Consider the following 26,375-nt stretch of genomic DNA (forward strand, 5'->3'; position numbering starts at 1 on the left):
ACCTGATGCTTTTGCCTCAGCTCTTAAGATTCTTTCCTTCATCTTGGCTTCAGATAACCTGATGACTATGTGCCTAGGTGATGATCTTTTTGCAATAAATTTGCCAGGTGTTCCAGGTGTTTCAGCATCTTGTATTTGAATATCTAGATCTCTAGCAAGACCGGGGAATTTTCCTTGATTATTCCCTTAAATATGTTTTCCAAACTTTTAGATTTCTCTTCTTCCTGGGGAACACCAATTATTTGTAGGTTTAGTCCTTTAACATAATCCCAGACTTCTTGGAGGCTCTGTTCATTTTTTTTTTTTTTTTAATTCTTTTTTCTTTGTCTGTCAGATTGGTTTAATTTGAAAGCCTTGTCTTTAAGCTCTGAAGTTCTTTCTTCTACTAGTTTGATTCTGTTGCTGAGACTTTCCAGTGCATTTTACATTTTTCTAAGTGTGTCCTTGATTTCCAGAAGTTGTGGTTGTTTTTTATTTATGCTATTTCACTGGAGATTTTTCCATTAATATCTTGTATCTTTTTTTTGATTTCCTTAAGTTGGACTTCACCTTTCTCTGGTGTCTCCTTGATTGGCTTACTAATCAACCTTCTGAATTCTTTTTCTGGCAATTCAGAGATTTTGTCTTGGTTTGGATTCATTGCTGGTGAGCTAGTGTGATCTTTTGGGGGCGATAAAAAACCTCATTTTGTAATATTACCAGAATTGCTGTCTGGTTCCTTCTCATTTGGTTAGACTACGTCAGAGGGAAGATCTAGGACTCAGATCTGCTGTTCAGGTTCTTTTGTCCCAGGGGTGCTCCCTTGATATGAGGCTCTCCCCCTTCCCCTAGGAATGGGGCTTCCTGAGAGCCAGACTGCAGTGATTGTTATTGCTCTTCTTGATTTAGCCACCCAGCAGAGCTACTGGGCTCCAGGTTGGTACTGGGGAGTGTCTTCAAGGAGTCCTGTGATGTGATCCATCTTCAGGCTTCTCAGCCATGGATACCAGCACCTACTCCAGAGGTAGCAGCGGAATGAAGACTAGTAAGGGTCCTTGCTTGTGTTTTTGTTTAGTACACTGGTTTTGTGTACGTTGGCCTCCAGCCAGGAGGTAGCACTTTCAAGAGTGCATCAGTTGTGGTTGTACAGGGAGGATACAAGCTTACCCTAGAGTCAGGCAGTGGGTGGAGTCATAGAGCTCCCAAGAGAGTATGTCCTTTGTCCTCCCTACCAGGGAAAGTAGTAAAAGGCCATCAGATGGGGGCAGGGTTAGGCGTGTCTAAGCTCAGACTCGTCTTGGCCGTCTTGGCCAGGGCTTGCTGCAGCTGCTGTAGGGGATGGGGGTCTCGTTCCCAGGCCAATGGAGTTATGCTCCCAGGGGGATTAATTCTGTCTCTGCTGCATTACACACACAGGTTGCCAGAGAAGTTGGGGGATGCCAGCAGCCACAGGCCTCACCCAGCTTCCAGGCAGCCTACAGCCTTAAAGGCCAGTCTCATTCCCACTGTGCCCCTCCCCAAACAGCACCAGGTTTATTTCCAGGCAGCCAGTGAGCAGGGCTGAGAACTTGTCACAGGTAACAAGCCTCCCAGCTAAGAAAGCAAGCTGACTCACAGTTCCTCAGCTGTCCCACAGAGCCTGCAGCGGCAATCCACCTCCTTCAAAGGGCCTGTGGATTCTCTGGGCTTTCTTGGTATGTTCCTGAGGTGGTTCTTGGAGTAAAAGTTCATAGTGTGGGTCTCTGTATGCTGTTCTGTCCATCTGAGTGGGAGCTGCAAGTTAGTCCGGCCTCCTATCCACCATTTTCTGCTTATCTTTTTATTCAAATATTTTCAATCCATGGTTGGTTGAGTCCGAGGATGTGCAATCTGAGAACAGGAAGGGCCAAGACTAACCAAAATACTCAGGATCCCCAAGCAGGATAAATAATAAATAAATATCCATATATAAAAATACCATAATGAAGCCATGGAACACAAAAGACATAGAAGATCTTTAAAGCAACTAGAAAGAAAAGACAAATTACCTCTAAAGAAAAAACAATGGACTTACATACAGTTGGTTACCTAAAAGCAACAATGTAAACAAGAAGACAGCGAAAGAATATCTTTCATATGCTGGGGGAGAAAACTTGCAAAATAAAGGTATTTTAAAAGAAACATCAATAGATCCTCACTAAACAAATTTCTAAAGTATGTACTTTAGAGAGAAGAAAGATCACTGATCAAGGGCTTGAGAGTCAAGCAGAACTAATAAGCAAAAAAACTTGTAGATTATTGGCAAAATCTAAGCAAACATTGATTATATTTAACATAAAGCTACAACAATAACAATGTGTCGAAGAGATTTCTGCAATCCCATATTCATTGCAGCATTATTCACAATAGCCAAGATATGGAACCAACCTAAATTTTCATACAAAAAAATTGTACTTAATATAAAGCTACAACAATAACAATGTATCGAAGAGATTTCTGCACTCTCATATTCATGGCAGCATTATTCACATAGCCAAGATATGGAACCAGCCTAAATTTCCATCAAGGATAAATGAATAAAAAAAAGTCATATATATATACACAATGGAATATTATTCAGCCTTAAAATAGAAGGAAATCCTGTCATCTGCAACAACATGGATGATCCTGGAGGATGTTATGTTAAATGAAATAAGACAGATACAGAAAGACAAATAACATATGATCTCACATATTTGTGAAATATAAAAATGTTGAATTCATAGAAATACAGAGCAGCACGGGGGTTACTAGGAGATGCAGGGATGGGGTCAGGGCCTGGGGAGAAGTTGGTCAAAGGATGCAAAATTTCAGTTAGGAGAAATGAACTCAAGAGGTCTGTTGTATCTGGTGACTATAGTTAATAACCATAGTTATTGAAAATAATTCTACTGTATGCTTGCAAATTGCTAAGAGTAGATTTTAAGTGTTCTCTGGCCTATTCTATTGGGTGGGTTCTTGGCCCATGAGAGCCGGACAGGCAGGTGATCAAGCCATTGGGCATGCTGAGGGCCTCCATGGGCACTCACTAGGGCTCTGGCCAGAAGACCTGAGTGATGCTCTGCTTCCTGCAGGCAGTGTTGCAGGCTGGGCACATCCTAGAGGCCCCACTCAGACGCTGCATGCGCGTGGGGAGGTCCGGGGGACTGGCTTGGCCCTGCAGCCACACCATCCTCCCCCAAGGCCGCTGCTGGCCTCTGTCTAAGGAAGGATGAGATCTTGCTCTGGGTCTTCCCAGGCTTCTCGCACCATGAGGGGTCTGATTGGAAAGCCCCGTGGGTGAGCACAGGAGTGTGGCAAGACTCTTCTCTTGGGGTACTGGCGGCTCCATGCCTGGGTAGGAGTGCTAGCTGGCCAGGTCTGTGCATGTCTGCAAGAAGTGCTGCTAGTGGTGTGGATGCACAAACATGCTGAACCTCTGCAGCAGGGGGAAGTCCTCAGGCTTCGCAATGGTCAGTGCGGCCAGTACGGCCAGCACCTTGTCCAGGTCGTCATCCTGCTTGTAGGCTGTCAGTGCTGCCAAGAGCTGGCTATAGCCTGTGGACCCCAGGGCCCTGCGGGCATCTGCCAGGTAAGCACTCACAGTGTGCTGGCCCTGCTTCCCTGCTCTGGGAGCTCTGGACCCCCACTGTGGGTACCTGCCAGGGTCTCCTGTGGGGGGTGACCTGGGGGACAGGTGGGATCTGCCCTGGTTCAGGTGCTCTCTGGGGTCCAGCTGCTGGGCCACAGCCTTGGACAGGGTCAGCTTGGGATCCTGGTGCTGTCCTTCCAGCAGGGTCCAGGGCTGGCTGTGCCCGCTGCCTTCGGGGCGTGCTGTGCTCAGGTTGATAGCTGCAGCCTTGTCCTGTTAGCTGTATACAGACCTCCTCAAACTGCTGCTTGTGGTGGGGCCACACAAACTGGTAGAAGCCTTGGAGCAGGCTGTGCTTCTTGGGGTCGTCAGCAAAGAGGAGGCTGAGACACGCCGCCAGGGCAGCTAAGTCATCGGAACCCTTGTAGTCCTGTAGGACCTGGGTGAAGGTGGCGAAGTTGGCTTGGCTCAGCTCCTGCTTCACGGCCACCATGAAGAGCTTGGCCCTGTCTGCCTGTGCACCAGCCACGGGCTCCTCCGACTGGCTGACCAGCCGGATCTTCTTCCTCCTTCCTTGCGGCTCCTCTGCCAGCCTCTTAGATGGGAGGGACAGGGTGGAGCACCTGTGGGTTTGCTCCTGCCAGGGCCCCCCAGCCCACCACCAGCAGCTGGTGACCCTGATGGCCTCTGCTTCAGGTTGAGGACGTGCAGGTCCAGACTCTTAGCTTTCCTGGTGGAAAGGAGGGGGCCAGGTGACTTAGCCACCCTGACAGCATCTTCTCCCTCACACAAACTGGATGCTGCAGCCCGGGGCGCTGGTGCTGGCATAGTTCACTTAGCAACACAGAACTGGGCCATGTCTTGGATGACATGGCCAAAGTTGTTGTACACCCTGACGTGGGGACACACCCAGGAAGGCAGCTGGGCTCTGGGGTCGGCAAAGGCGAACCTGTGGTCACAGAGGAAGACAGCCCCGTAGTTCTGGCAGTGCCGGATCACTCGCCCAATGGCCTGGTTCACAGCCCTGGATGCCTGCTGCCGGTACCACTCCTGCCCAGACAGGAACTGGCCCCCAGCCCCAACCTGGCCCTTCATCTCATCCAGGAACTGCATCTTGAGGACAACCAGGGGTCCATGTGTGGGGGCTATGGGAAGCCCGTGACGATCACACCACAGCCATTATTGTCTGAGAAGTCCAGCCCCTCCCCGGCCTTTCCCTGGCATACCGCCAGGAAGATGGCGCCGGTAGACCCGGGAGAGGCAATCCTCGCTTAGTAAGCACTCATGGTCTCAGAGTAGCTGCCTTTGCTCCTGGGCTCCACAAACAGAGGCTTCAGTGCCTCCTAGCCAAGACATGGGCCCGCCAGAACTCCAGGCTCTTTTCTATGAAGGGATATGAAGGGAAGAAGATCAGGAGCCCATAGGGCACCATGCGGGTGATGTTGCCCAGAGCCATCCCCAAGGAGGACAAGCACTCCTCGGAAAACCGTCTGTCAAACGCTGAGCTCAACTGGGCTCCGTCAGGGCCTCTAAGGACGATCCCCACCCAGATCTGGTGCTTGTCGATGATGTGTGGGTTCTCCTGGAAGACTGGAAAAGGGATCTACATCTCCAGGGCAAAGGAGGATCCCGGGGCCAGCATGCCACCAGTGAGGATGAGAAAGCAGACGCCCTGACGGACCAGCTTGCGCATGGTGTGGCCAGGACTGAAGCACCAGTAGCTCAGCACCTTCCCTCGCTTTCTGGCTGCAGTGGTGCTCCAGGTATCAGAGGGCTGAGCCGCCCTCTGGTGACGGGCATCAGGATGGATGTGCACTTTATAGGCCCCCAGTCTTGCCAGGGAACCAGGGCCACCCTCAGAGGGGTCTACACTGAACATGATCTGGATGATATCCGCCAGCTTCTGCAGTCCGGTCTTGTTGGCAAACACTCCAGCATCTCCTGCCAGGTGCTGGATGATCTGGTCCAGCGAGTCCAGGATGCAGCCATTGGTCTGTAACATGATCTGGGCTTCAGCAAACAGCTCAAAGATGTAGCTCCCAGGCTTGGTGACACCGCTGTCATCTCCAGGGAGCTCAACGGCATTGATGGCCTACTCCAGGCAGAGCAGGATCATCTTCAGCTTTGCAATGTCTTGCAGCTCCATGTTCAGCCCTGAGCTGGTGGGGTCCCACTGAACTCTGAGTGGGGCTCAGCCTGCTGCGCCGCCTTGATCTGCTCCTCCAGCACCTGGTCAATGATGTCCAGTCCCAAAGCTAGTTCATGGGGTGTCAGGACAAAGGATGCCAATTCTTCACAGAGCTCCACGTTGTGAGTTTCATCAAAGATCAGGACTGTCCCCTTCAGGTCAATGTTGTGTGCTCTGCGCCTCTTGGCATCCAACAAGTAACTGTACGGCATGAAGATGATGTCGGCTTGCTGCTTCAGGTTCCGGGACAGGTAATAAGGGCATACCCCATGCTTGTTTCCCCTCTTGACCAAGTCCTCGATGTCCAGGATGGGGCTGACCAGCTCCTGCTCCAGGCTTTTCTCTTCTACATTGTTGTAGAAATTACAGAGTGACTTGCCACCTTCTTGCGGCACAAGTGGATCTTCATGTGGTTACTCTTCTGCTTCTTCACCTCAGAGTGGATGCACAGCTGCTCCTGGGAGCCCAGCACACACACCTTAGGCCGGTAGGAGATGTTCCGAAGTTCGTTGATGACCTGTGTGAGTTGTAAGAGGGTCCTAAAGGCGTAAATGATCTTTGGGATGTCCGTGTTACAAGCTATGGGCTCTCCAACAGCAGCAGCAGCACTGTTCCAGGATGACAAAGGCCCGATCTGCCAGAAGCTCCCCTTGCACCCTCTTGGCAATATTGCAGGTAAAGATGGTGTCTTGGGTGTTCTCACCAGGCCAGCGTGGTGCACAGGGGGCAGTGTCTTCCCTGTGTCGGTGGGGCTCTCCAGGATGCCATTCACCTTCTCCTGCAGACATTCCAGGACCTTGGTCATGTACTCCTGTTGGCATTTGTAGGGCTGGAAAGGGAAGTCTATGGTCACACCATTCAGGACTATCTTGGGCATATCAACCTGTTCTCAGGAGGGCACAGAGTGTGGCTGAGGGGCAGGCTATTCGGGTGGGTGCGAAAAAACTACTCCAAACAAGTCAGGGTCTCAACCACGCTGGATAATTGATGCGAGCATGCGCACTGGGACACAACGCTGTTCTCTTCTAGAATCCCTATGGAACAGGTTCCTCTCTTGTCTCTGCAGCGAGCCTTCCAGAACCGGAGGCCCTCAGAAACTCAACCGACTCCAGTCGAGCGCTGCCAGCGCGTCCCCCGCTGTCAGGCAATTCAGACTTCGCGAGCTAAGGCGCTCAGTCGCCCCTGAGCGCGCTGCACTTTCGCCCCCACTTCCGGTCAGCTGCTTTGTGTCCCATCGGAAACTTTCCCCCAGCGGAGGGGGTCCGCCTGCTCTTCGGCCACCAGCTGTCTACTCTGCCCTTTGCGCGTTCTGTGTCCAGCTTCCCTGCTCAGTGAACCTCACTTCCATCGCCCACAGGCAGAAATCTGGGGTCCTGCCCGTCTCCTCCCTTGATGTCATCTCCCACCAGGGTCTCCGTTCCACTGCCACCTCCCTAGGCCCAGCCACCACCACTGCCCGGAGAGCTGCGTGGGCCTCCTCCCCAGAGGCATCTTTTTACTGCCCGAGGGTGAGCCGACCGCTTTCCTGAAAATTTGAAAACGGCTGCCCCTTGCCCAGGACCCGGCTCCTGAGAGCCCTGACTCTCTCCTCTCCTTCCTCTCCCGCTCGGTCCAGCTTCTGCTCGGGTCGCTGTCTCCCGCACTGGTCCGGGTGGGCCTCCCTGAGTCCTCAGCATCCAGCACTGGCTGACAGCAAGGCGGACTTGAAACATAATTTTACCAACAAAATTTTAGAATCGTTCAACAACCCGATAAATCTAACCTTAGGCAAAATATCTTAAATTTGCAACAAATGCTTAGAAAATGAAATTTAATTAAAATACATCATTTACAATGGTACAAAATATGTAAGGTATAAAAGTAATATATATGAAGTATCTGAGATTAATTCTAGTATGTGCACAAGACTTTCAGAGAAAAAATTATAACATTTACCTCATGGGAAGACATGAGGAGATATTCCATGTTTGTGGTCTGGAAAACTCAACATTCAAATTAATCTATAACTTTAATGCAACTGCAGTCAAAATCTCAACAGTTCTGTTTGTGTCTATGTGTCTTTGTATGTAACCTAAAAAGGTGATTTTAAAATTTCTATGGAAAAACAGTTCAAGAATAATAAAGACATTCCTGATGAAGAATAATGAGGAGAGCACAGTGTTATACCAAATGTCAATAATAAATATATAATTAAATGATGCAAAAATTATTGGCACTTAGAAAAATTGACCTTACAGTCTAGGCATGGTGGCTCATGCTTGTAATTCCAGCACTTTGGGAGGCCGAGGTGGGCGGATCACTTGAGGCCAGGAGTTTGAGACCAGCCTGGACAACATGGTGAAACCCCATATGTACTAAAAACACAAAAATTAGCTGGGTGTGGTGGCTCATGCTTGTAATCCGAGCTACCTGGGAGGCTGAGGCTCGAGACTCACTTGAACCTGGGAGATGGAGGCTGCAGTGAGCCAAGATCATGCCATTACACTCCAGCCCCTGGCTGATAGAGTTAAGACTCTGTCTGAAAACAGAAAACAAAATCAAAAACAAAACAAAACAAAAAATGGTAAAAGAAAAATTGACCTTACAAATAAAATAGGGAGTCCAGCAAGAGACCTACATATATACGGGAACTTGATTTATTACAGAGCTTGATATATGGCATTGAGCTAACTGGTTATTTATTTATTTCAAATCAATATTAGTTAAAAACTTAAAGGTGAAAGACGAAACTACACAATGTGTAAAAGAGAATATCTAATAAAGAATACCTTTCATTAGGAAAAAATTTTTTTAATTGCTTGCAAAAAGCAACCAAATCATAAGGGAAAAGATTGTAATTAAGGATAAACTTCTGATTAGTAAAATGACACCATAAAAAATGGAAAGAAAAATCACAAACTGGGAGACAGTATTTGTAGCTTTGGTAGCTGACAGAAGATTTCTACCCTGAATACATAAAGAATTTCTGTAAATCAATGAGAAAAAGACCAACCACATAGTAGGAAAAGAATAGACAAAAGACTTGAACAGGCACTTCACAGGAGAAGAAATATGACTGGCTAATAAACACATGAAAAGTGTCTGACTTCATTAGTAATCAGGAAATACAAGCTCAAACCACATTGGAAAACCCTTCACAACTTATTTATTTATTTATTTATTTATTTTGAGACAGAGTCTCACTCTGTAGCTCAGGTTGGAGTGCAATGGTGCAATCTTGGCTCACTGAAACCTCTGCCTCTCAGGTTCAAGCAATTCTCCTGCTTCAGCTTTCCGAGTAGCTGGGATTACAGGCCCGCACCACCACACCTGGCTAATTTTTTGTATTTTTAGTAGAGACAGGGTTTTGCCATGTTGGCCAGGCTGGTCTTGAACTCCTGACCTCAAGTGATCCACCCACCTCAGCTTCCCAAAGTGCTGAGATTACAGGCGTGAGCCCCCACGCTTGGCCCCTTCGCAACTTCTTGATTGAAAAAAAAAAAGCAACTGGATAGTAACAATCGTCAAGAACAGTCAGTGTTAGTTACTCCAAGTCACCATTATTGGAACATACAGTTTGGCATTATCCAGTAAAATCAAAGATGCACACTCACTGACCCAGTGTCCACTCTCAAGTATATACTCTAATTTAGAGAAATTCTTGTATCTGTATCTAGGGGCTATGTGTAAGAATTTTCATAGTGACACAGTTTGTAATTAGCAAACAAGCAAAAGGAAACAAACTATATGTCCCTCATGGGGAGAGTGGATTAGAAAAGTGAATTACGGCCAGGTGTGATGCTCATACCTGTAATCCCAGCATTTTGGGAGGCTGAGGCAGGCGGATCGCTTGAGCCCAGTAGTTCAAGACCAGCCTGAATAACATGGAAAAATTCCATCTTTACAAAGAATACAAAAATTAACCAGGTGTGATGGCATGCACCTGTGGTCCCAGCTACTCAGAAGGCTGAGGTAGGAGGATGTCTTGAGCCTGGTAGGCAGAGGTTGCAATGAGCTGAGATTGCACCAGTGCAGTCCAGTTCAGCCTGGGTGACAGAATGAGACCCTATCTCAAAAAAAAAAAAAAAGGAAAGGAAAGGAAGAAGAAAAAGAAAGAGAAAGAAATAAAGGAAGGGAGAGAGAGAAAGAAAGGAGAGAGAGAAAGAAAGAAAGAGAGAGAGAAAGGAAGGAAGGAAACTGAAGTACATTCATACATTGGGAAAAAATAAACAAATGAATAACTTATAGTTACATATAACAACATGGATAAATCTTAGAAATATAAAAAGCAGTCACAGAGGAATGCATGCATAAAATTTACAAACATAACCAAACAATATATTGTTACAGGATACAAATATACAGTTGACCTTTTGTATCTGTGGGTTCCACATTTATGAATTCAACCACCTGTGGATCAAAATATTTTTAAAAGGCCAGGTGCGGTGGCTCACGCCTGTAATCCTAGAGCTTTGGGAGGCCAAGGCGGGCAGATCACGAGGTCAGGAGATTGAGACCATCCTGGCTAACACTGTGAAACCCTGCCTCTACTAAAAATATAAAAGATTAGCCGGGTGTGGTGGCGGGTGCCTGTAGTCCCAGCTACTCGGGAGGCTGAGGCAGAAGAATGGCGTGAACCTGGGAGGCGGAGCTTGCAGTGAGCCGAGGTTGCACCACTGCACTCCAGCCTGGGCAACAGAGCGAGACTCCGTCTCAAAAAAAAACAAACAAAAAAAGCAAAATATTTTTTAAAAACACAATAAAAATGACACAAATAAAAAAATACAATATAACAACTATTTACATAGCACTTACATGTATTAGGTATTACAAGTAACCTAGAGATTATTTAAAGTATATGGGTAAGAATATGTGTAGGTTATATACAAATATTTTGCCATTTTCTATAATATCAGAGACTTAAGCATCCAAGAATTTTGGTGTCCTAGGGATCCTGGAAGCAATCTCCCATGGATACCAAGGGATGATTGTATATAGTAAAATTACAAAGAAAAGTAGTGATTAAGTAAAACTCAGAATTCTGGATTTCTTGAGGGGAGTAGGAAGAAGATGTAAAGGAAGTATGGAGGAGACTTCAAAGCAAGTGGTATGTTTTTCTATTTAAATCGATGGCTTGGCCTATGGGGATTCATCATGTTCCGTGTATATCACATCTATTTTATAAATTATTGATATCTATTCCACATTTGAAGAAAATATTAAAGAGAATAAAATGAAAACCCAAGCCTGGAAGTATTGGATAGGTAACGAATATCATTTACTGCTTTTAGGGTTGGAACCAAGGGCTGCATTGAGAGGTGGTAAAAGATATATCCTTTCAGAGTAGAGCTAGAGGCACTTGCACAGGAAATTCTAGAGGGAATAGGATTTGGAATTGCTGGATGGAGAAGTGAGTAAAAGAATACCAGTTGGAGAATGACATGAACAAAGACTGTGAGGAGGAGAGCCTCATCTTATGTTGGGGATCCCTGGTAAGCATAATCTATTGAGATAATTGATGATATAAAAGCAGTTTGAACTATTAGTTCGAGAAACGCTAGATTGCCAAGAAATTCAACTTATCTTTTCATTCTATTTACATAGAAAATGAAATAAAAGACTGGGCACAGCGGCTCACATCTGTAATCCCAACAGTTTGGGAGGTTGAGGCAGGCAGGTCACCTGAGGTCAGAAGTTTGAGATCAGCCTGGCCAACATGGCAAATCCCCATCTCTACTAAAAATACAAAAACTAGCCAGGCATGGTGGTGCGTGCCTGTAATCTCAGTTACTTGGGAGGCTGAAGCAGGAGAATTGCTTGAACCTAGGAGGCAGAGGCTGCAGTGAGCCAAGATCGTGCTACTGCACTCCAGCCTGGTGACAGAACAAGACTCTGTAAGACAACAAATGAAGAAAAAAAGAAAAGAATTGTCTGATTTTTTTTTAAAGCAAAGTATATTTTAGGAAATTCTGTAAGTGAAAATGAAGGTCTTTGCTATGTCACTTTCATATCAACACTTACAGTCTGAGGATAATTTATTAAAATGGGAAATTGGATGCCAAAGCTGTCCCTTCCCTCTGTCTCTCTTGCCTTTGTGTCCCACCCTCCTCTCTCCAGTTCACTGCAGCTGAACGTGTTTACCAAACTTGACTTCTCAAGAAAGTGCAATGAGAATGTTCCGGGTCATGAATGGGTTACCTCCCGGCCTGAAGAAGAAAAAATAGGAAAAAGAAAAGGCCATCACTGCAGAGGCTGTTGCTCATATTCTCCAGCTACAGTTACCCACTCCATCAGCCATGGTGACATCTGATGAACTGTTAGCCTGGCCCACATAGCTGGAAGAGCAACATCTCAGGTCAAAGTGAGTCAAGCCTGCCATCTGGTCCTGGCTCTAGGCTCCTGCACCGATGACTTCAAAATGGTACTTCCAGGAAAGTTTTCTCGGCATTTCTGCACCCCAAATGAGAGAACACTCACATAAACTCACTTCATATGTCCCCAAATCCAGAACTATCATGATAGTAGGAGGCAGTTATAAAGTAGGAAAAAAGATTTCCTAAACTTTAAAGAGCCTTCGACTTGAGGTGTATTCTCTGAGAGGCAGATAGTGTCCACCTATATTCTAGGTAAAGAACTTGAGTTATGGAGGTGAAGAGGAGTCAGCTGAGTGATTTCCAAAATCTATGACACAGAGAAGATCAAGATAAGAGTGCAGAGTCCTGACTCCTTCTGAAAATGCATGGTCACTTTGCTTTCCACTAAATGGTACCAGAGGTCTGGAGAGAAACTCAGCAAGAGTAATTTTAGTGGAAGAGAAATAGTTTATCTTCAGAAGAAGAAATGGAGTAGCCTTGACCATTTAGTCTGTGCTACAGTGGGTGAGGCAACGGAAATGTGCTGTTTATACCAACAAAGTCAGAATGTCCAAACTGCTGCATCTCTCCAGGGATGGAGTGGGAGGAAGGAGGGTCCAGATGTTAGTGTGGTATGTACATGAAAACAGCATGAAGCATATTGTAATATAAAATTGTTGGGGCTGTGAAACATTGCATTATTTTGATGAGGCCAGGAAATGTGCGGATTAAGGATCGTTTGGCAACAGAATATTTTAAAATCTGTATTTATAATTTTCACAGCCAGGAAAGTTAATTTATTTTGCATAGAACTATGTAGCTTTTGAAGTTAGAGATAGCCCACAAAGGAGCATCTGTCTTGGAGAAATGGGATGCAGGGGCCCTGAAATAACAGGAGCAGAAAAATGAAGATGTTGAAATGAAGAATTGTGGTTTCACTGTTTTGATTATCAATAAACAGCCAAGTTAAGCACACACACTTTGCAGTGAGGCTTCCTAGGTTTAAATTTCTGCTACTTACTAGCTGAGTAGCTTTAGGCAAATCATGTCTCAGTTTTCTCATCTATAAAAAGGGGTAATAATAGGCCGGACACAGTGGCTAATGCCTGTAATCCCAGCGCTTTGGGAGGCCGAGGCAGGTGGATCACAAGGTCAGGAGATCGAGACCATCCTGGCTAACACGGTGAAATCCTGTCTCTACTAAAAATACAAAATATTAGCCAGGTGTGGTGGTACACGCCTGTGGTCCCAGCTACTCGGGAGGCTGAGGCAGGAGAATTGCTTGAACCTGGGAGACGAAAGTTGCAGTGAGCTGAGATCACGCCACTGCACTCTAGCCTGGGTGACAGAACAAGACTCTGTCTCAAAAAAAATAAAGTTGGTGGGGGGGCTAGTAATAATAGGATCAATCTCACAGTTTTATAAGCATCAACTGAATTAACATATGTAAAACACAAAAAAATTGCCTAGCATGTAGTAAGTGCTTCATAGGTATCAGTTATTGCTATCAATAAAGTTTTCAAGCAATAAAATTTTATTTTTTAAGAAGTCATCCAGTTTCTCCTAGTTTACTCTGGATTTGGTTTCCTTGTTGGCTTCATTACCATTTAGGTTTTTGAGAAAGAAAATTGCTTGACTATGCAAAGTCTTCAGGTTCCTGATATTTTTCCAATATAAAGCCATGTAATATTAGGTTGATGCAAAAGTAATTGTGGCTTTTGCCATTGGGATTATCCTCTAGATAATTATCTGGATCCATATTCAATTAATGAATAGAAATTCTGTTCAATAATTGAAATGTTATGACCACTTATTAGACTTTTTCAGGGAAAAAGATGTGAATTTCATTTGCTTAAAACAAGACAAAAACAAAAACAAAAACCACATCCAGCCAACTTGGTTTAATCAGCTATTTGCCTCTCAGCACTCAGCCTGCCTCTGTCTGAGGCATCAGAGAAGTGCGCCCTGAAGTGGCTGAGAGGAAAGAAGAGCCTCCATCGGATTACAGATCAGACAGAAACACCCACAGCCCCTCATCTTCTCCTTCGCTCAGAGACACACACAAAGCTCTTTATTTATTTTATACTTAAAATGTCAAAGGCGCCTGGGGGTGGGCCTCTGGCCTGGGGATTGGCAGACCACACTCCTGGGCTGACATAATGAAAGTCCACCATGTGGCTGTGTGATTCACACAGCGTGTGCATGTCACCAGCAGCCGATGGGTCTTGGCAGGGAGCCTCCTACTGGCTTGGGAACAAATAGGACTCGCATGTCCTCAAGTAGCCAGGAGACAGTAATGGAGAACCGCCTGGATGTCCGCACACTTTGCGGGCGCAAAGGCAGCAAACACCCACACGCCAAGCTATTCACAGAGTGACAACTAAGTACAGCCCAGCAGCAAGGGACTCTGTAGGACAAGCAGTCAACAGCAGAAGTCTACTAGTCCTGCCTGATCTTAAGGAGAACAAACCCAAAACGTGTCTGCAAAGAAAAGATAGCACATTTCATTTTTTGTTAACTTACCTCTTGACACGGCGCCTAAGCACCTCATGGTGTGTGCAAAGCACAGAGACCTTGGCATAGCTAGCCTTCAGAGACCAACAGACTTGATTAGAAAACCAGGCCTTCTTCTATTCACTCTATAACTTGCAGTTTTAAGGCCCTTAAACTTAAAATTGAAATTCTGAATTTGAGAATCAAGAACGAGATTTCACCAGGCTGATTTGGAAAACGAGCACAGTTTTAGACTTTCAGGATTCTATACTTTCTATAAGAGTTATGTGACTGAGTGAAACGCGGCTCAGTTGCAAAGCAAATGTGCTCAGAGCGCCAATCACCTGGCTTAGGGGATGATTATTGTTTTTGAACCACTCTACTTACTTTCTTTGGTAGCTCTTCAAGCGGAAGAACTCTCATTTTCTCCTTTCTCTAATAAGGAGGATGGCGATCTGAGACTTAGTGTTAATTCCATTCTTTGCTTTTAGCTAATGAATGAATATTTGCCAGTATAGAGCTAACAGTGTGATACAGGAAATTTTTAAAAAATGAGTAAATCGAAATAGGCAAGTGAAACACATTAGCTTCTACACAATCTATTACTGGCAAAAAATAATTGTTTGTTTCCTGCTCTTTCCTTAATGCTTGGCTTTCATAGCTAACTTAGCAGTTTAATGCATCGAATAAGATGCACTGTATCTATAAACTTCTCAATGGTATTTAAGCATTTACTGAGTATCCATTGTATACATATTTGGTATTTGGAAGGTTACCAGACAAACAGAAGAGATATTTTCAACCCACAGAAACAACTTCATTTGAGAAGTAAACATAATTTTATAATTCAACTTGTAAAAACTTCCAAAGCAACATTCTGGCCCACAGGATGAATTTACTTAAATTTAGGAAAGTTGGAGAATTCATTCCATCCTTCCTACTATTATAGTATTTAGAAGAAAAGGTATTTATTATTAGATCTTGACAAAGAAAATGGAACCAGGTTGATGACATCACTTGTATAAGATTACAGTGAGGAAGGTAGCAAGGAATATGGCTCCTGTCTGAAGATTAAGTCAAAAGTTCAGTGATTTGTCAGAGTTCAAATAGCAACTCACTAGGATTATGTGCCAGAAGTTAGACACAAGCTTTTAAGGCCACTGTGGTTTTACCTGAGACCACTCTGTGTCCTGCTTTTTGCAGAGAAGAAACTGATCATCATACTGACAAGCAGAAATCATTATTTTAACAGAATGTTGATTCTATGACAGAAATGTATATTGTAGTTTATTTAAGGACATGACTCTTAGGCTTGATTCTCAAATTTTAAAACACTGAAATAGCCACTGCTGTACTTTTCTGGGGAAAAAGTATCCTAATTTGACCTTATTCAAGCTACACTATAAGTCCAGAGGGACCAATGAAGGGGAAGAAAAGAACTGATGAGGTCTAAGTGGTGATTGCATTTATAGATTAGCCCTGACAGGAAGCAAATACATCTCCTCCCAGGAGGCCCCAATGTAGTCAACTGAGAAGTGGGGTCGTTATTTATAAGCACAGTGGACTTTTCCCATTACAATAAACATTTTAATTACTTTAAGTGAAAGATTATTTTTGCTGGTAGGAAGCTTAAAAAGTAAATATTGCACTTTTGTTTGTTTTTCGATGTCGTCTATGTGTGCAATCTTCCATTCTTAACACTGTTTCACACAGCAATTTGTCCTACCCTGAAATCATAATGGGAAAATAGCATACATTTAAGAAAGCATTTCAGTTATCAAAACCTGCAATGCCCCACGTGAGGAAAGAGTAGGCCAAATGACTGGTTGGCAGCATAGCCCCAGAGCAACTTCATTTCCATCTGTTTTATATGATGGCCATCCACATAAAATTTCAATGACCAATAAGTTTGGAAAACACTTATCCAAATGAATCAATGAAGATGGAGTAGGAGTGTAATGATGGTGTGATTTTTATTTTTCAACAAGGTGACACATTCTCATTCTAAAGGTTACTACCACATATCGCAAAACGTGTCAACCATGTAAATCCACGATGAAAGTCGTTAAGAGTCCTCATGAAACTGTTGGGTTATGGAAGCAAAAACAACTAATTTGTAATATGAGACTCAAATAATCAACTTCCTTTTTTAAAAGTCAAAGTCCCATGATTTCTGACTGATAATATATGATATAATAACTGATATTAAGGAATTAGTGTTAATTTTTAAGGTGAGATAAAAGTAGTTGTGGTTATATTTAAAAAGAGTTCATATCGGCTGGGTGTGGTGGCTCACGCCTGTAATCCCAGCACTTTGGGAAGCCCAGGCGGGCAGATCACCTGAGGTCTGGAGTTCGAGACCAGCCTGACCAACATGGAGAAACCCCGTCTCCATTAAAAATGCAAACTTAGCCAGGCATGGCGGCGCATGCCTGTAATCCCAGGTACTCATGAGGCTGAGACAGGAGAATTGCTTGAACCTGGGAGACAAAGGTTGCAGTGAGCCAAGATTGCACCATTGCACTCCAGCCTGGGCAACAAGAGTGAAACTCCAAGAATTCATATTGTTTAGGGATACATTCTGAAATATTTAGAAATGAAATTATATGAAGTCTGAGATTTGTTTCAAAATAATTTGAGGCATGGAGGTGGGGTGAAATTAAAGATGTAAATTAGTCAAGATTGGCTATGGACTGCTAAATGTTGAAGCTACATAAGAGTACATGAGGTTTCTACATTGCCTCCTCTACTTTTGTAACAACATATTTGAAATTTTTAATAATAAAAAATTTTAAGAATTCTGTTTTGAGGACCCCAACAAAAAGGAATGGTCTTGATGAATTTTGAGAGGCAGCAAGAGCCCGTTCTGAAATTATTTGAAATCTCCTCTTCCCTGGTTAAGATAACCAACAAAATTGGGCTTTAGCCTCCCTAATATGACCACTACTCTGCAAAATGAAGCTACTGCTTTATCCAATTCTGTAATTAAGTCCAGATTATGCATATTTGGAGTACCTGCTTAATGTGTTGCCAACAACACATTGTATTTTTAAACAGGGCCCCATTCCACCTACATCCACATCATGTAATACTTCTAGGTTACTGTGCCTCATCGTCCTGTTAGCGTGTATTAGAAATCACAGCGGAGCTTTAATGTTATCTTAATCAAAATACAAACAAAAAATTAAACGTGGTGCAAAAATAATCATACCATATATTTCAAAGCCATTAGTATGGGTAAATGAGCACTGTCTAGAAAAACACGAGAAGCACGCCCCCTATTAACACCGTCTTGGGAAATCAGAGGCGACAACTGTGAATGAGCATGGCAGCCATGCCTGCTTTTACGGAAACCAACACACTTCTATTCTACTTTCTACAGAATTAAAAAATTAAACAACTGACAACAAAAATTCCAAACTGTGGGAAAGAAAATCTCCAATTTCATTGATCTTTAAACATTTTTTAAATATGAAAAAGTAGTCTGGTGGGTTGAATGCTTAGAGGTTTTGAACTAAATTAACTAACATTTTAAATTCGTAATTTGCTGTCACAGGTACCACTAAAAGACAAGCTGGAGAGGGAAAATTGCTATTGGTTAAATACTTTCTGTACTTTAGGTGCTATGCTGTGCACTTCAGACACAAAACCTTATGATATTGGCTTTATGATCCCCACTTTAGAGATGAGAAAGTTGAGGGTCATGGAGATTAAGTAACTTTCCCAAGGTCACATACTAAATAAGGTGTGTATTCAGAATTTCCAGAAGACTTTGACCCCATGAGTGCTTTTAAAACCATTTGCCTTCCAGCCTGCTGACACAGTCCTAAATATTTCAAAATGTATCAATACATTGAAAGATGTAACCCAAGTCCTTTTTAATGCTCTTAGACTGCCAATAAGATAATTCTATGAATTATTTTCTATGTATATATCACATATGTCTTCTTCCAATTTACTGATGAATCGATTTCTACCTAGCCTGCTCCAAATCAAGTTAATCAAACTCCATACTTTTCTCTAACTATCCTAGAAAGAGACAGCCAAAAAGTCAGAAGTCTAATTCAACTGGTCAGTCCCACTATTTTCACATTGGAAAGATAATTGCTTACAACTGAGCTCTCCCTAGACTTCCACTCGCAGCAATTCAGGCTGAAACGTGCTCTCCTGTCACACTCTGTCTTCTCCAAGTGCGAGGGAGTTTTGTCTAGTAACAGATAATTAAAGACATGGCAGTGCCACTTGCTAGGATTTCACTCTTTCTCTTTTACGTCTTATAAAAGAAGAAACTTCAGTTTAAAGATTAGATTTTTTTCCCCCTTTTCTAAAGCTGGGTATACCAACTGGCATCGGCTGTATTAAAATCAGGAGAAGCCTCAATCAAAAAGCCTCTCTCGGAAGGCAGGCTTTCTTGTTAATATGCACCAACATGAAAGGCTTTCTTTTCATCCTATACAACTACAGTGTGTGTAAATTGCAGGGGGCTCATTGGCATAAATCTCGCCTGCGACCTCTGAGGTAAACTGGATTTACATTACTTTCTGACAAGAATTAAATGAAGGCCTTGTGGATATATGAACAGCCTTCTAGGCTGCAACAGATGGGCATGAATGTGCTCCCTAGGAAAACTATCAGTGACATCTGTGTCCTCCAAATTCTGGTGGTCTCAGCCAATTAACGGGGGTGGGGGGAGAAGCGGGGGAAGCGGTGGGGGTTGGGAGGCCACAGCACAGCCCCCAGCCAAAACCCAAGCAGAAGTGTTTGTGTTTGGAGATGGGATCAGGCTGGCCTGCAGCAGCGAGGTTAGCACTTTATTGTTATCATTCAAATGGAGAATGTGGCTTACAAGCTATTTGTATACCACAGTGAGGATAATATGATTTTTCTCATTTGACCGGAGGAGATGGCCCTCTCTTGCAGCTGATATCATATTTCAGTGCAATCTCTTTGAGACGGGTATTTACTTTTGTCTCTTCCGAGGCAGGCTGAGGGTGTTGCTGTCTGCCAGTTTCTGTAGTGCATTCATGAGTCACAAAGCAGGTGAACTCTAAGATGACACAGAGATCTGTCTCCAAAACATTCTCCTTCAAAGTCTACTTCTTTCTTTCTTCAAAATTGCATGTACTGATTTCACCAAAAATTAAAAATTAGTCAAAATCAGGGTTTTCTAGTTAAAATAAAGTCAAGAGAAATCACATCAGATATCTTGAATGAAGTGGTGGAGGAATCCTTCAAAGGATACGACGAACCATGAACCCCACTGTCTGAATTTACCAGGTCTCAGGATGTCAGTCCCCCTGTGTTCAATGTGCAGGCAGGAGGAAAGCCGGAGGAACCAGGACAGAAGATAAGATTCCTCTCTGGCACCTCTCCTTTGCTGCAATCTCTTGGCCCACTTGCTTGGACTGTGTAGGGCAGGAGACCAGGACTGGGGAGCTGAAAGGATGGAAGTGGAGAGGAGAACTAACATTTACTTGTTCTGTAACAGGAGGAATCAGGAGAGGCGTATGTACGTATTCCAGGTCCCATGTATTCTGGGCCCCAGCAATAAGAGCAGAGATTTGGATCTAAAGTAACCAAGTCTGAATTCTAGCTCTAACATTTACTGCAATATGAGAGAATGGGCAAGTTACTTAACGCCTTTGTGTCTCACTTTGTCATCTGTAAAAATGAGCTAACAATTGTATTTACCTTTTAGTAAGGATAAAAGAATATGACATACAGAAAATGCTCTGATATTGCTGTGAGGGCTGTTTTTATCTACAGTTTACTGTGGATTGAAGGCCCACAGTTAGAGTTCCAGACCTCTAAACTAGTTTGGCAAAATGAAAGGCATTGTGTTATACTAGCTTCTGAAAATTCAGAAAAGTGCTTTTTCAAAAGAAGCAATTGTCATTACTTTTAGGAGCCTGAGGTCATGCTTTAAAATTACATATTTTCTTCAATGTATAAGATTTTGAAATTATTTGCTAAAATGAACTTAGTAAATATCAAAAGCATCTAGATCATTCTAAATTATAAAGTAGACTATCAAGAGGCAAGTAACATAACATTTAGACCAAAACAATGAAATTAAGGTGTTTATTTTCACTTCCTTTTCTTAATTGCAGGAGTGGAAATGAGTAGCTTGTTCTGTCCTAAATTGGTTATTATATGTGAAGTTTTAGGAGACAATGGCTAATCATGATAGTTTGGATGTAAACTGTACACCCCTTTTTCCTAGGTGTTGTTTAAAACATAGTAATTCCACACAACCATTGTGTACAACAGCAACAACAACAAAAGGAGGACAAGTGGACCTTCTAAACAAGTGGCCTACTGTCTAAGCCATAAATGCTCATAAGTGCTGTTTTTAAAGTACATTTTCACATAGGAATTCTTATTCTCTTCTTCTCTGTATGATTTTTTAAATGATCCAATTCTAAGAACTTCGGCAGGCTGAGTTTCAGCACAATGTAAGCTTGCTTCGAGAGGAAGTCAAATTGTTGGTCAACAAAGAAGTCTCTTGCTCTTTCTCCACAGAACTTCCATGCTGGCTGGAGAAACCTGTGGCCTCGAAGGTGAGGGTGAAAGCAACTGGAGGCATAATTTTTGTATAAGCTGTGACTTCATTACGCTGTAATACCAAACATAATTTTGTCTTATTCTCTTGGCACCAATATCATTATGTTGAGCAATAAATAGAAGAGAAGCCTTTGTCCACACAGGGATTCAGAAAAGAATCGACACTAAACAAAAGCACCTGTTGTTTCGTTCTTGTACTGACCTCAGAAGTGACCAGTTGGCTGCATTCACCCCACACTTCTCCCTAGGCTTTGCCCAACACTACCATCTCACACATCATTATTGGACGTAAAAGGAGAATAATTGAGGAGAAGATCAATAAATTTAAAAGCTCTTTAAAAAAAGACATAATGAATTTGGTACAGCACATATTTTTAGATCAAAGATGCCTTTGAAGTGACAAAACCCTAATCTATATACTACTGAAGCACTTCCTTTCTCTCCCAAACTGCTTGTTGTCAAATAAAATGGAAGTTAAGGAAATTATCTTTATCTGAAAATGGCCAAAAGAAGCCATCACCTAATGACAGCCTTGTCACAAGCGACAATTGGGGAAATTGTCAGGAAGGCAAGGCCTAACAAGCAGCAGAGTGGGCTTGCTGTTTGCACTAATCTGGCCGTGCAGCCCCCACACACAATCCCAGTCAGCTTGCTGTGTGAAACAGCTAAGGCTTTGTCAGCGTTAACAGGGACTGGAAAGAACACGCTTTCATGAATATGTATTACCATCCCTTTATGTCTACAGAGACAAACCCTTCAAAACTGAGATATAAAACACACACGCACACAGACACACACACCACCGACCCACAAAAACCAAGAGAACCTAAGCTACTTGGTTGAGAGTAGTGAAATGCTAGTAACTAAGCACCCAGTTCCATGTGTTTGCTGGGATCTTTATTTCCCAGCAATTGAGATAAAATCTTTAGGGGGCTTTCAATCTTTGGGAACCACGTGCGTGAATTCAAAGATGCCACACATCGTTACATGGATTGCAAATCACACATTTTATAGTGAATTCACTTTCCTAATACCAAATGTGTTCTGAAATTCTAATACTAAAATGAAAACAACTTTGATATCTTAACTAAGTGCACGTGCAGTTTTAAGAAACTGATCAAATCTCATACCGACTTCCTATGAAGTAGTAAAAGCACTATGTGGAAAATTATGAAGATGTAGCATTTCCCAACATTGAGTAGAAGGACATTGCGCAGGCACAAAGTGGAAATCACAAATAAGAAATTTTAAGGTGAAAAGGGTGGGGGGGAATCTACTCTGTAAGCCCTTTGTAATCTTAATAATAGTGTTTGTTTAAGAAAATCCATATTATGTGTATTTTTTTTTCTTCAAAGATAAATTATTTTACATCCACCCCAGGGCATAGATCTAGTAAGATATTTTTGAATGACTGAAATTAGTTTTTCTACTAACATTGAAATTTAATTTAAGTATAAATATGTATGTGTGTGCATTTAACTTCACTTTTTTTTAGAAGCAGATACGTAGGACAGAAAAATATAAAGTTATTTCTTTTTTACTTTTTTCTGATATGATAAAGTTTGGTTTCCCACCGTGCAAGAGACAAAGCTCAGTTTTGAAGGTTTTCTATATTACGCAATGTTTGCCGTAGACATTTACATTTCATTAGCATATTCTGCTCTACATGAAATCCAGCGTTGAATGCTCCCAGCGCGCTAAAGCTAATCCTCTTTAAAGAGCTACAGGCTATATTACATGTGGCCACAGCAGCAGTCTTGCCATCGCTGCATCACTTTGAAGACGATGAACAGAGTTCTCTTGTGTGTCTGTCCATATCCAGACTCATAAACCTCTGCTTTCTGTGCTGTGAAATCCTTCTGTTTTCATCAAGGAGAATTACAAGGAGGCCGAAATCCAAGTTACCATTCTGAAAGCTGGACTGCACTTGAAGAGACGATATTATGCTGATTTCACTTTTTCTTAAGTATCTATCCACAATCTTTTCAACTAAGATTAAAATGAACTATATCCAAGTATTTTTGGTTCTTTGATTAGGATCAAGTGCTAACCACACCTTCTGTCTAGGGAATCTGATCCTGGATAATCAAGAGAAAGAGACTCAGCGATGTCACAGCTTTGCAGGGCAACATTAAACATTTAGATGCATAATTTCTAGGTAGCTCACTTTTCCATAGACAAAGACGACTCAGCTGGCTATATCCAACTGAGCCACCAATAGATGATGCGGTGATCCAATTTCAACAAAGTATGGCAAACTAAAAATTATACAACATTGCAGAAAAAGTATTTTTTTAGTTAAAACAAAGGAAAATTAGTGAAGTCCATATTCTAGTGATGACATTCCCTTAATAATGCTTAAATTATTTTTTAAAAGAAAAGTGCTATATTATAAAGAAGACTGATTTTGTTTTACTTCTCTTGTAGTTAACTAATTTATAAACAAATAATTGGTTTATAAGTTATTTGTAATTTTAAAAAAAATTATTGTGTAAAAATTGCTATTGAAGATGTCTGTTATACTATCTAATGTTATTTTACTTAAAGCCCCAATTAGTAAATTGTCCTATGATTTCAAAGCAAGAGACATTTTGATTTTCATGCCAAAGAAATATATTTCTTCTTATTTGATTATGGACATCTGAACCTCATCATATTATCCTTTTTTGCTTTTACGCCCAGGAAACTCAGAGCCAGGATTTGTGCTCAGATCCAGGGTTGTCCCTCATTTGGATAACCTTGTACAAACTATCTAACCCATACCCTTCATTATTTGGTCCATCTTCTTTACCCTTGACTTAAGAGCTCTGGACACACCTGTGTCTCTCATTGTGGGTAATTTCAAATATTTTTGAAGATACATGCAGAGTAAAGAACATTTCTCAGTGGTGCCTCTTATTTAAAGTAGCCATTTTCTTCACAAGCATATGCTAAAGGAGCTTTACAGCACGGTGGAAGGAACTCTGAATTTGGGGTTAAGTAGGTTTGCCCACTACATAGCAGGTAGTTTTTGCCTGCTCTCCTGAGGTGACCATGAGGTAGATGACCAGTTATAATTGTATCTCTGTTCCTGTGAACCACTTTGGCACTTTCAGAAATTAAATGAAAACTTTGCTACGAGTTGTCATGCCATCTTCCTTTAATTCTGGCAATATCTATATTCAGGCTGATATTTATTTATAGTTAATGTAACTCTCTGCTTGTTCTTACATTCCACTCACTTCCAAGGTAAAACATACTCTGAAAGACCTTATGATTTTATTTGCAGCCATCCAGACACTAGCAAATACCTTTCCCAAGAGGTATACATTTTTCTATGACTGCACCACTTTGAAATTTATTAAGCATCTTTTCTGTAGGCTTTTCCTCTTATTCCTTATATATATTTTTTTCTGGTTGTCTGTTTAGCATCACTTTCTAATTTAAACAAGGTAGAAAAAAGGTATAGAGTTGGGTAGATTTACAATTATTCAAAATATTGTACTCAAAAACAATTTTCCTCGGGGAAAAAACATTTGAGTATGAACACACTTAAAAATTAAAATGACAGCCGGACGCGGTGGCTCACGCCTGAATCCTAGCACTTGGGGAGGCCAAAGTGGATGGATCACCTGAGGTCAGGAGTTCAAGACTGGCCTGGCCAACATGGCGAAACCCCATCTCTACTAAAAATACAAAAATTAGCTGGGCATGGTGGCGTGCGTCTGTAATCCCAGCTACTTGGGAAGCTGAGGCAGGAGAATCGCTTGAACCTGGGAGGCAGAGGTTTCAGTGGGCTGAGATCACGCCATTGCACTCTAGCCTGGGTGACAGAGTGAGACTCCCTCTCAAAAGAAAAATGACATAAAATCGTTTATTAATCAAAATTATTTAAAAAGTTATTAGCAAACCATTCAGCTTTTATCCAAAATAAATATATATTTAAACTTATTACTGGACATTTCTGAAAATTCACAGTATAGCAGACTTAAGAGATACTTCACAAATCCTCAAAAGGAAAAAATTATTTGACCACAACTCATAAAAGCTCTAAATTATTAATTCAAAATTAAATTTTTTTATTGAGCCACTTGGAAATTAATTTCTTTTCCTTTCCTTTCCTTTCCTTTTTTTCTTTCTAAAAACACAGTCTTACTCTGTTGCTTAGGCTGGAATGGAGTGGCATGATTGTAGCTCACTGTGGCCTCTAACTCCTGGCTCAAATGATCCTCCCACTTCAGCCTCCCTAGTAGCTAGGACTGCAGGCACATGCCACCATCCCTGGCTCATTTTTATTTTTAAAAATTTTTTGTAGAGATGGAGTCTCACTACTATTGCCCAGGCTGTCTCAAACTTCTGACCTCAAGCAGTTCTCTTGCATCAGCCTCCCAAAGTGCTGAGCTTACAAGTTTGAGCCACTGCACCCAGCCCAACACTTGGAAGTTTCAATAGCACTCAGAAACCATCTTATTGTCATTTTCCAATACATTTCCAGACTTAATGCAACCAAAACTATGTTTAGATGAAAATTTATAGCTTTATAATCTTTAATAATAAAAGCAAAGAAGTATAAAATGTGATTTTTATTTCAAATAAGTAAAAAGAGAGACAAACTAAAACTTAGGAAGTTGGGGGAATGCATAAACATAATTTTTTAAAAAAATAATAATTTATAAAAAGTAGATAAATAGAAAAAGCTAGTTGTTTAAAAGGTCAGTACAGTGGCTTTCAGGAAAATCTAATGAAAAAAAGGACTCTTTTCAGAATGGGAAAAGGAATAAAAACACTGTTATGATTAAGACTTCAGAAGTATAATAAACTATGATGTACAAATCCAATTTTAAAACATGAAAACTTATATGAACTACATTTTCTAGAATAATTTTTAATAGATGGTTAAAACTGGTTGAAGAAAAAAGTAATTTCTAGTTAAGAATAAGTGGAAAAATTTGTCTATTATTTCCAAGAAAGGTACCAGATTCAGATGTGGTTGTAGTCTATTTCCACCAAATTCTTTGGAAATATGTAATTTCTGGGATATTTAGATTATATAACTAATAGAAAAATATAAAAGACATTCCTAGTTCATTTTATAAGGCCAGCATAACACTGTTATTAATACTTGACCAAGACCATGAACAAAAAAGATAACTATAGAAGATGCTGTTGTTGCCCATCCATAGCTCCAAAATATTCACTGCCAACTATATATTTAACAAGAAATGGATTCAAGCTATTTAAGCAGGAGGAA

At 42.0% G+C, this 26,375-nt stretch overlaps 1 protein-coding gene and 1 pseudogene across 6 annotated transcripts in view; both read right to left on the reverse strand.

Moving 5' to 3' along the window:
- Positions 1-26,375, reverse strand: part of ALPK1 (alpha kinase 1) — a 137,258-nt gene that overhangs the window by 77,433 nt on the left and 33,450 nt on the right. Inside the window, exon 3 of one of the 6 annotated variants that reach the window (XM_050791319.1) lies at positions 1,595-1,848. The exons of the other annotated variants lie outside the window; for them this stretch is intronic. The gene's annotated coding sequence lies outside the window, so the exon portion shown is untranslated. The remainder of the gene's footprint in view (positions 1-1,594; positions 1,849-26,375) is intronic. 6 annotated transcript variants of the gene reach the window in all.
- LOC126955102 (regulator of telomere elongation helicase 1-like) lies at positions 1,862-8,473 on the reverse strand (annotated as a pseudogene).

This window comes from Macaca thibetana, chromosome 5, assembly GCF_024542745.1.
Source record: "Macaca thibetana thibetana isolate TM-01 chromosome 5, ASM2454274v1, whole genome shotgun sequence".
NCBI lineage: Eukaryota > Metazoa > Chordata > Mammalia > Primates > Cercopithecidae > Macaca > Macaca thibetana.